Genomic DNA, 10,776 nt, shown 5'->3' with positions numbered 1-10,776 from the left:
AAAGGGAATCGGTAAAGAGTGAGGCGAGATGTGTGTTTTTAGTTTTTTTGTATTTTTCTATCATCGATAGCAACCAATGACGACAATCAGCATAGCAATTGGTGATGGATGGCTATAGGCTTCTAGCAACCGATTGGCCTTTGGGCTTTGGGTTCAAAGAGTTTTTAGGACTTTTTTTAAAGAAAGAAGAAAATGAGCAAAAATAAAATTAAGTTTTTATATGGGTAGTTAGGGGGTCAAATGACGTTGTTTTAAACCTTCAGGATCCGCATGTTAGCCCACAACTTGACCCAAGATCCACGTAATTGACCTATGACCCAACCCCTTTCTGCCCAAAATCGATCCAGTTGAATCAATCCCAGACCAATGTTAATTGGACCTGTAAACACCATTTTTTTAAAAATTTTTTTATTATCATCATTATTATTATTTTATTATTTTTTGTTCTATTTTTCTTTTTTTTTCTTTCTTTTTCATTCTTCTTCTTTTTTATCCGATTCAAGTTGACTAAGGTATGAATGCATTAAATGCACCATCACCAAAGTCTAAAATGTTAGCAGCCACCACCACCGGTAACAGCCCGACATGTTGCCTAACTTGACAGTGAAGATTTTAGGTTAAAAAAATAGGATTCAAATCCCAAAAAGCTCTATAAATAGAGCTTGTTACTTACAAGGAAAGAGAGAGATGGGCCATCGATTAAAAAAAAACCAAGAGCTCTACCAAAAAAAATTTTTTTTTCTACCAAATTCTAAAAAAACCTTTATGTTAAACAAAACAAAAAAAAAAACTCAACCTCTGGAAACAAGGGCTATAGCGCCAAACAAAAAAAAACACATAAGAATAAAAAAAAAATTGGTTGAAACTTTCAGGCCATATTTACGTCGTTTTGGATACTTTCAGGTGAAACTGTTTAGGGAGTTGAAGAGAACATTTTAGGTGATTTTACCTTTTTTTTATCACTGACAACGACGGCCGACGATAGGTGATGGTGGCGACGACGGCAATCAGTCGACCACTTGCGTTTGGCCAAAAAAAAAAGAGGTATTTTTTTGTGAAAGAGAGAATGGCTGAAAAAATGTTTTTGGCCTTTTATATAAATCGTCAGAACCAAAACGACACTGTTTCATTTAAATGTCCAAAACGATGCCGTTTTAGCCTTTGAAGATCCGCGCGTCAACCAGTGACCCGACCCGGGATCTATGTCTCCTTCAGCCCCTAATCGATCTAATCAAACCGGCTTAGATGGAACCAGACCATTCCCAAGCTGAATCGTCCCTGAATCGCCAGACAGAACCAGACCGGACTAAGCCGTTGATCGAACCAGACTTACGTTGATCGGACTGTTGACCAGTCCGGTTTAAGGTAAAAATTTATTTTTTGAATTTTTTTATATATTATTTTATTAATATTTATGCATATTAAAATATTTATATTTATTAGATTAACTGATAAATATGTATTTAAATTTTTTATAATTTTGTTAATTTTTAAAATAAAAAATAAAATAAAAAATAAGCTTAATAATAATACAAAAATAATAAAAATGTAAGAAGAGGAAAGTTTTTATTCGACAATGATATTCAAAGGTACTTCGAGTAGTGATGCCTACGAAATCTCTAGGTGAGAAGATTTTTTTTAAATACTACCAGTGTATTGGAGTATTTATAAAAAGTTTTCAATACAATAAAATTTTTTTTTGTTAATAAAAAATAACAAAATAATATAAATGAGAGAAAAATTTTTTTTATCAAATGACGGGACTCTAAAAGTATTATGAGTAATGATGCTTTACGAAATCCCTAGGTGAGAAGATTTTTTTAAATATTACTAGTGTATTGAAATATTTATATAAAAACTTCAATATAATAAAATTTTCTTTTTTTTCAAGATTTAAATTTTAAAAATTAAAAAATTAATAACACAATTAATAAAATTTTTTTAAAAATAAAATGTGTGCATCAACATGGTAACATTCTGAATTGTATGCATGACAAATTTTTTATGAAAAATAAATTTAAGCATCAGAATATAAGATTCTAAGGTATTCTGAGAAGCGATGACTAAGAAATCTCTAGGTGAGAAAGAGTTTTTCTAATGTTACCAACGTACTGAAACATTTTAAGAATTATTTTAATAAAAAGGTTCTAATTTATTTTTCTTGAATAATAAATAAAAATAATAATTTCTAATAAATAAAAAAATCAAGAAAATTATTTTTCAAACACCGAAAATGGGACTATTTTTTATTAAAATCAAAGGATAACACGTAGTTAATTGGTACTATTTTTAAACGGGAACTGTGAGGGTACTAATCCTTCCCCACATGTAACCGATTCTCGAACCCAAACTGTTGCGTAAATCCTAAAATTATTCTTTTAATAAATTTTAATTAATTTTAAGATTTCATTAAAAGGATATGTTTTAATAGGTGGCCAATCGCACTTAGCCAAAAAATATTGGTAGTGACTTCGTTATTTTTTATTTCATTTTCAAATTCATTGGGCGAACACAAAATCGTTACGACAGCTTGGTGACTCCACTGGGGAAGCCTTTTATTTTCGAGAGTCAAGCCAAAATTAACTATGTATTATCCTTAATTTTTTATTTAAATAGTCCTAATTATTTTTTAATTTTTATTTTTCACTTTCAATAAGAAAAAAGCAAAAAAATGACAAATCGAAAACAAAGAAAAAAATTCACACACGTTTTTTTTACTATGTCTCTTATGCTTTATTTTTCTATATATATTACTTTCAATAAATTAGGATATATTTGCACACATAATAACATGATGCATCTCATGCATGAGCTCTATACCCGAGTTTCATCCCCTATAAGAGGAAGTAGAATACCTATGCCCTCATGAGGTGATAACTTTTGTAATGACAAACGAAATACTTCCACTCAAATTGAACCATTTTCGTTCGTAGCTTGTAATGGGTGAGGATCGAGGTGCCTTACTAGTCCAATGTGGATGACAGTGCAGAACAATTTAGGAACCTTTAGATACGTTTCAATCTAAACTCAGCATGTAATAAACCTAGGAAGCTAACCTTAGGTAGAACTTTGCCCACCCTCTTGTAAAAAATACCTAAGTCCAAAGCACATAAGAATAAAGGTTATGTCTAATACAAAACAAAACAAAACAAAAAATCCCAAAGCACAAAAAAATGTTTTTCTCAAACTACATCCTCACACTTACTCAATTTTGTTTGTTTTCTTTTTTTTTTTTTACATAATCATATCATACAATTCTGCATCAAGATATTTGCTGTAAAACAACTTTCTTTTAAGAAGTCTTCATGGATCCCATAGAATTACAGATTTGCTCATCATCAGTTAGTGTCCTATATGAGCCATTTAATGAAATACATGTTTGGTCAAAAGAAGCCCAACAAAAGAGTGAAGATTATTTGCCTACTGGTTATGTGTCTGAGTTACCCAAGAAGGTACATTTAGATCTCACACAAAATGATTTAGAAGACTTAGCCATTATCTGGGATCAGTTAAGTGAAGAAAGAAAAGAAAGCTTTTACAAAAAGTCCGAAAGGATAGCATCCCTCATTCCAATAGTAATTGATAAACAGTTGGTCAGGGTAGCTATATAGTTTTGGGATTCGTCCTATAGATGTTTCACTTTTAATCAGGAAGATTTGGTGCCAACTATTAAAGAGTATTCAATTTTACTGGGGATAGAACTACAGTGTCTAGATAAAGTATTTACCCAAAAGCCAAAATCAGGTTATTGTAAAAAGTTAGCCAAGTTTATGGTGGTTAAAATAGAAACCATTGATTTTTTTGCGAAGCCTAAAGGTGAACATCTCGACATTCGTTGAGACTTTCTTTGAAACTTTATTCAGGAGCATTTAAATGATGATCAAGGCATGGCAGTGTTTGCTTTAACATTGTATGGCATGGTAATCTTTCTGAAGATTTTGGGTTATATTGAGATAACTGTGGTAGATTTTTTTGAGCAAATTGAAACCCAAGCAATTAATCTCGCTCCAACAATCCTAACTGAAACCATCAGGCCATTGAATTTCTGTTGTTGAAATGAAAAGAGATGGTTGTCATTTCAAATACAGGAATAGTGCATTTTCAAAGCCGTATCTACAAAACAAAACATAAATTGAAGAGTTCTGTAAAAGCCAATGGCTAACATTGAAGACTAAAGAAGAGTGGGTCTTTTTCTTGTGAAGGCTTACTGATGATGAAATTGAATGGATAACGCCTTGAATGCCTCATGTGCCTTTATTGTATTGTGGAAGAAATGAGCCATGGATACTGCTATTAGGGTTATGGGGTATTGTGAGTTACGTTTCATTGATGGTGCTTAGATAATTTGGTGCAAAACAGTTTGTTCTTGCCACTTATGGCTTGGTTCAGGTAGAATTCATTTACGGGGAGCCAAGTTCACCAAGAACCTCGAAGCAATTGATACAAGTATGAAAGAAAACACGAAAAATGAGATTAGGGCCTCTCATCGACAAAGTCACTCCTGATTACCAGATTTGAAAAGTAAGGTAACCTAGAGATATAGTACTCTCTCCTGATGATAACTCATACCAATCGACTAATCTTTCGATAAAAGTGCAATTATCAGAAATTAAGCTTGTGAAAAAAAAATTAGAAGCTCAAAAAAAAGAAATAAGAAGATAAAATTTAAGACTTCATGAGAATGTGAGACAATTAAAATATGAAACAGAGATACAAGGGAGCGGATTGAGAAAAACCATAAAAGAACGAGATGTGACCAATAATGATTTAAAATATCTTTACCAAAAAAACAAGAGGTTACGAGTCCAATTCAAGATTGGAAAGGTCACTAAGTCTTACCTTAGTCGGTAACATGAAGTGGATGAGCTTTGAGAAAAAATGAACCAATGGAAGGGCAAAGCTCAAGAAAAGCAAGAGGAGACCATCAAAATTTTTCAAGAATGTCAGAATTGGAAAGGGTTATACTCTACAACCTCAACAAGATTGGTGGAATGCCAAAAAAAAAAATGTTGAAAGCCATTTTTACAAAAGAGAGAAAAAACACTTTGAAGTACTGAACAAAAAAGAATCACTTCACTAGGTGACCAAGGGTTAGAGATGCAATTGCAAGAGCACAAGAGCCATATTTCAGCAATAATAGATGAGTGGCATAAAAGGGAAAAAGATTGGATCTTCACATGTGATTCAGAAAGGGATGCTCACATGAGATGAAAAGCAGAAAGCTTAGGAAGGTAACAGTACATAAAGCACCTGACTAATCAAGTTTGCATGGCAATGAAAAAAGCATGGGAGATGGTTGAAAAGATAGAACTGTTAAGAAGAGAAGTCAATCCCATAGGAGAATATGGACAGTGCTTAGTAAACTTTCTAGATGAGGTGAAGGACCATTATGAGCAAGTCAAACGCTTCTATAGATATAATTCTATGATGATAAATCCTATGTAATCAAAGTTGTATGGAATCAATGAAAATTTTTAATGCTAAAATTTATCTAAAAGCAAATATCTCTCACTTGCATTCATGCATTATTTGCACCATTTTTATTTTTTTTTCAAAAAAATAAAAATTTAAACACATGGTATTTTGATTTTTCTAAAAAATTTTTGTGGTAATAAAAGTTCAAGAATAGCTCGTTCTTCAAAAAATTTGACTCAACCCACTCACCATTCATACAACACCACGACTCAAACAAGAATCATGGAACAAAAACAAGTCAGTCGATTTGAGAAAATTGAAAAAGTTCAAGAAGAACTAAAAAGGGATCTTAGTATAATAATTTATATGCTCAAAAAACTTGACAAGGGAAAAGTAGTGAAAGGAAATCTTAGCTTTCAAGAGCAATTGTCAGATATGGTAGATCCTGTTTATCTTTTAGGGTTTGAGCCACGATTTACCTAACCTTCTTAAAGAACTAGAGTACAAATTCCTACTCTCAATGGATATCTCAATCCTTATCCAGGAATAACATCCACACATGTTCCAAGACAGTTTCAAAAATTTTTTTAATCCTGTTATGACGAAAAAATCACCCGAACCAATCTTGGTTCCTGATTTGGATGATCCTAAAGAAAGAGAAAAACTAGAGATAAAGATACCTGAGAAAGTGAAAGATACTAGTGCCCAGAAAAAGATGAAACTATTAGAAGAAAGCTTAGAGTAATGGAAAGAATGAATTTTTATAGTTTCACAGATGCAACCGAGCTTTGTTTGGTCCCTGATGTAGTCATTCTGCCTAAATTTAAGGTTCTTAAATTTGAAAAATATGATTGCATGAAATACTCAATGACCCATATCACCATGTACTATCAAAAGATGGTAACACATGCTCGTGATAAGAAGTTGTTAATACACATATTTCAAGATAGTCTTACAGGTTTTACAGCTAGATGGTATGTTAAATTAGACAAGACTCGTATTCGTTCCTAACAAGAGCTTACAAAGGCATTCCTTACACAATATCACCATGTTAGGGCTCTAGTTCCAGATCGTTTATCTTTATAAGGTATGGAAAAGAAAGTAACTGAGAGCTTCAATGAGTATGGATAAAGATAGAGAGATGTGGCTGTACAAGTCCAATCTCTTCTTACCAAAAAAGAGACAACTGTCTTATTTGTGAATACTTTAAAAATACCATATTATGAAAGTTTGATAGGTAATACAACCAAAAACTTTACAGATATGATGATATCGAGTGAGATTATTGAAAGTGCCATAAAGAATGGTAAGCTCGATGTATGAGAGATAAGTAGAGCAAAAAAAGGTAGAACTCTCAAAAAAAAAAAAAATGAAGCCCAAGTGGTAAACTATGTAAGGTAATAGTTCAAAGGTTTCACATCCTACTCTATACCATTCTACCAAACCCATTACCCTTCTGTAAACAATGTTACATCCATCCCTCATCCATATCAACCATACCAACACTACAACTATCAGCTTATCCATCCTATTTTTAGCCATCCTTTCGAACACCTATCTATTTTTATAATCATTCTGTTGTACCTACAATACCAGAATAGAGACCTAGTCCTAACAGTGATCAGAGAACTTCAAGAAATATCCAAGAAAAACCCATCTTTGACCCCATTCTCATGACATACACAGATTTATATCCCTGACTTATTGAGAAATATTTACTTGCTCCTGTTATTGTTGAACCCTTGAAACTTTCGTTTCCCAAATGGTATGACCCCAATGCGCATTATGATTATCACTATGGGAATCTAAATCATTCCACTGAAAATTATACTGCTTTAAAGCGTAAAGTGTAGAGGTTAATCAATGAAGGGGTATTAAACTTTGATATGAATCAACAAGGGACTCCAAATTTAATGAAAACCTTTTACCGAACCAATTAGACCATAAATAAATGCCTTAATTGATTGGCAAAGAAGCCACATAAAAGAAGAAATAGATGAAGTTAAGACTCCAATGGCTAAGGTATTTGAAGTCTTGGTTAAGGTCGATATGTTGAAGTCAATAGAACTTCAAAATTACTCTAAAGTGATTAACTCAACTAACGCTGTAATTATCACAGAGCTATTTTGGGGTATTCTATCAAGAATTATCATCAATTCTATCAAGAAATGCAGAAGTTGATGGATATAGGTTGGATAAAATTTTACGAAGAAATAGAAGAGTTGATGAAAGCTGAAGTGTCTACCATTGATTCAAAAAATAAATTTGTACGTAGACTAGTAATAATTTATTATGATGAGAAGTCAACACCGAGGCCAGAAAAATTTATCTCTCGACTAATAGTGACAATTAAAGTTTTTAGCCCTTTTTTATACCAGAATGATAAAACAGTACCATAAAAATATGATTGTGATGTCATAGTTAATTCAGATACTGTAAACATAACGGACGTATGGGGTATAACTCGAAGTGAAAGATGTTATATTTCAGAAGCTTTAGAGAAAGCCAAGAAAGAGAAAGCAAAGGTAAGAAAAAAAGAAAAAAGTCAGAATAATCCTATCATAGCCCCAAAAAAAGAATGTCAGAAGCTGATCTTTGAAAGCAAAGCATGTAAATTTTTAAAGCTAATAAAACATAGCGAGTATAGCATGGTAGAAGAGTTGAACAAGATGCCAACTAGAATTTTGCTATTATCATTATTACTAAGCTCAGAGTCATATCACAATGCTCTACTGAAAGTGCTCAATTAAGCATTTGTGTCTCATAATGCTTCTGTTGAATATGTGAAATACCTTGTTGGTAATCTGACAATTTCAAACTATATCTTTTTCCGTGATGAAGAAATCTCTTCTGAAGGTCGATGAAGTACCAAGGCCCTTCATATTACTGTTAAATGTAAAAGTCATATAATGGCTAAGGTTTTGATTGATAATAGTTTATCCATCAATATTATGCCTGTGACTATTTTGGTGAAACTACCTGTTGATGGATCTTATATGAAGCCTAGTCATATGATAGTGAGAGCTTTCAATAGAACTCAAAAAGAGATGCTGAGAGATATAGAAATGCCATTACAGATTGGCCCATACACTTTCAACGTGAAATTTCAAGTTATGAATATCTTTTCCTTATACAATTGCCTACTGGGTAGGCCATGGATTCATATGACATGTGCCATTCCATCTTCATTGCATCAAAAAGTTAAATTCATTATTGAAAAAAAGCTAACATATGTGATAGGAAAAGAAGATTTATTGGTAACTCAATCGATAAATATTTTTTATGTGGAATCAGTAAATAAAATGCTAGAATGCTCATATAGATCTTTCGAGATTGCTAATGTAACCTATATGGCTGAAGGATCTAAATTGTATTCATCAAACTTGTCTACAATAACTAAAATGGTTGTTAAACAGCTTACCAAAATGGGATGGCGACCTAAAACTGGACTAGAGAAGAATCTACAAGGAATCACAAAGCCACCAGCAGTATATGATAAGAAAGATAGATTTGGCTTAGGATATAAGCCAACAAGAGGGGACAAAATAAAAATGGTGAATGAAAAAAAAGATAAGAGAATGGCTAATCTTTGGGAATATGAGCTAGAGTTAGAGCCCATGATCATTCCATACCTCTATGATTCTTTTCATTCGATAGGATATATTTGCTCAGATCTACCTATAGCCCTAAATGCAAAATTTATGAAAGAGTTTTCTGAGCTAGCTATTCAAATGGTGGATGATGAAGAAAAGAAGAGTCGAGATGAAAAGCTGTTCGTGCACCCTTGTCCTTCAAATTTTGAACTAAATAACTGGAGAGTCATAGAGCTACCTGTTATTTTTAAAACTTTTAAAAAGTAATGTATTGTGGAACTTTAAATCCCTAATTACTTTTATGAGCATTGGGTGATCTTTTATGGTGTCTTTATGTTTGTCGTTTTAATAAAAGACTTAAAAGATGCATCCATATTTCTTCTATTATTTTCATCTTCATTTTGCTTTTCATTTTCTCTTTTCATCATTTTCTTGCCATTCCATTTTCGTGTGCCAATATTCTCTTCATCTTACCCTTTACAAGGGCCCGAATAATGAACATGAAGATAATTATGACAATAATCTCAGATTTGATTTTGAAAACTTATTTCATGTTGATGAACTTGATAATAAGGAAAATTCAGATAATTACATTCTGCCTTTTGATTTGTTAAAATTAATAGAACATAAAGATAAGCCAATTGAACCTCATCAAAAAATTATCGAATTAGTGAATTTGGGAAATGATGAAAATAGAAGAGAAGTCAAAGTTGGTACATCTCTCTTACCAGCTGAAAGGCAAAAGATAGAAGAATTACTCTGAGAATATGTAGATGTGTTCGTGTGATCTTACTAGGTTATGCTAGGACTTAGCACTAATATTGTAAAACACAAGTTACCTTTGAAATCAGAATGCAAGCCAGTACAGTAAAAGCTAAGGCATATAAAGCCAGAGATGCTATTAAAAATTAAAGAAGAGGCGAAAAAGTAATATAATGCAAGATTTTTAGAGGTGGTAAAATATCCTGAATGGGTAGCCAACATAGTGTCAGTTCTCAAAAAGGATAAAAAAATGAGAATGTGTGTCGATTATCAAGATCTGAATAGGACGAGTCCTAAGGATAATTTCTCTCTACCCCATATCAACACTTTAGTAGATAATACTGCTAGGCATTCCATATTTTCTTTTATGGATGGCTTCTCAGGTTACAACCAAATCAAGATGGCCAGAGATGATATGGAGAAAACCATATTTGTGACTATGTAAGGGACATTCTGCTACAAAGTCATACCTTTTGGGTTGAAAAATGCTGGTGCTACTTATCAAAAAGCAATGGTGACTTTTTTTTCACGATATGATGCATAAAAAATAGAAGTGTATATGGATGATATGATAGCAAAATCACGTGAAAGAGAGGATCATGTAGTTAATCTCAAAAAGCTATTTGAAAGGTTGAAAAAATTTCAGTTGAAGTTGAATCCTGCCAAATGTACATTTGGTGCCAAATTAGGAAAACTATTGGGCTTTTGTGGTCAGTGAAAAAGGAATCGAAGTTAATCCAGATAAGATAAAGGCTATCTAGAACTTATCTCCTTCTCGTACCCTAAACAAATGTGAGGTTTCTTAGAAAGATTGAACTATATTGCTCGCTTCATCTCTCAACTCAATTATAAGTGCGATTTTATTTTCAAGCTTATCATAAAACATGATCCAGGAGAATGGAATGACGAATACCAAGAAGCTTTTGATAAGATCAAAGAATACTTGTCAAATCCACCTGTGTTGGTGTCATTAATCTTGAGAAAACCTTTGATTTTGTATTTAATA

The sequence above is a fragment of the Durio zibethinus genome, chromosome 15 (genome assembly GCF_047325235.1).
Source record: "Durio zibethinus cultivar Kanyao isolate XHJ-2024 chromosome 15, ASM4732523v1, whole genome shotgun sequence".
NCBI lineage: Eukaryota > Viridiplantae > Streptophyta > Magnoliopsida > Malvales > Malvaceae > Durio > Durio zibethinus.
The sequence above is the reverse complement of the archived record's forward strand: the minus strand, read 5'-3'. Positions refer to the sequence as shown.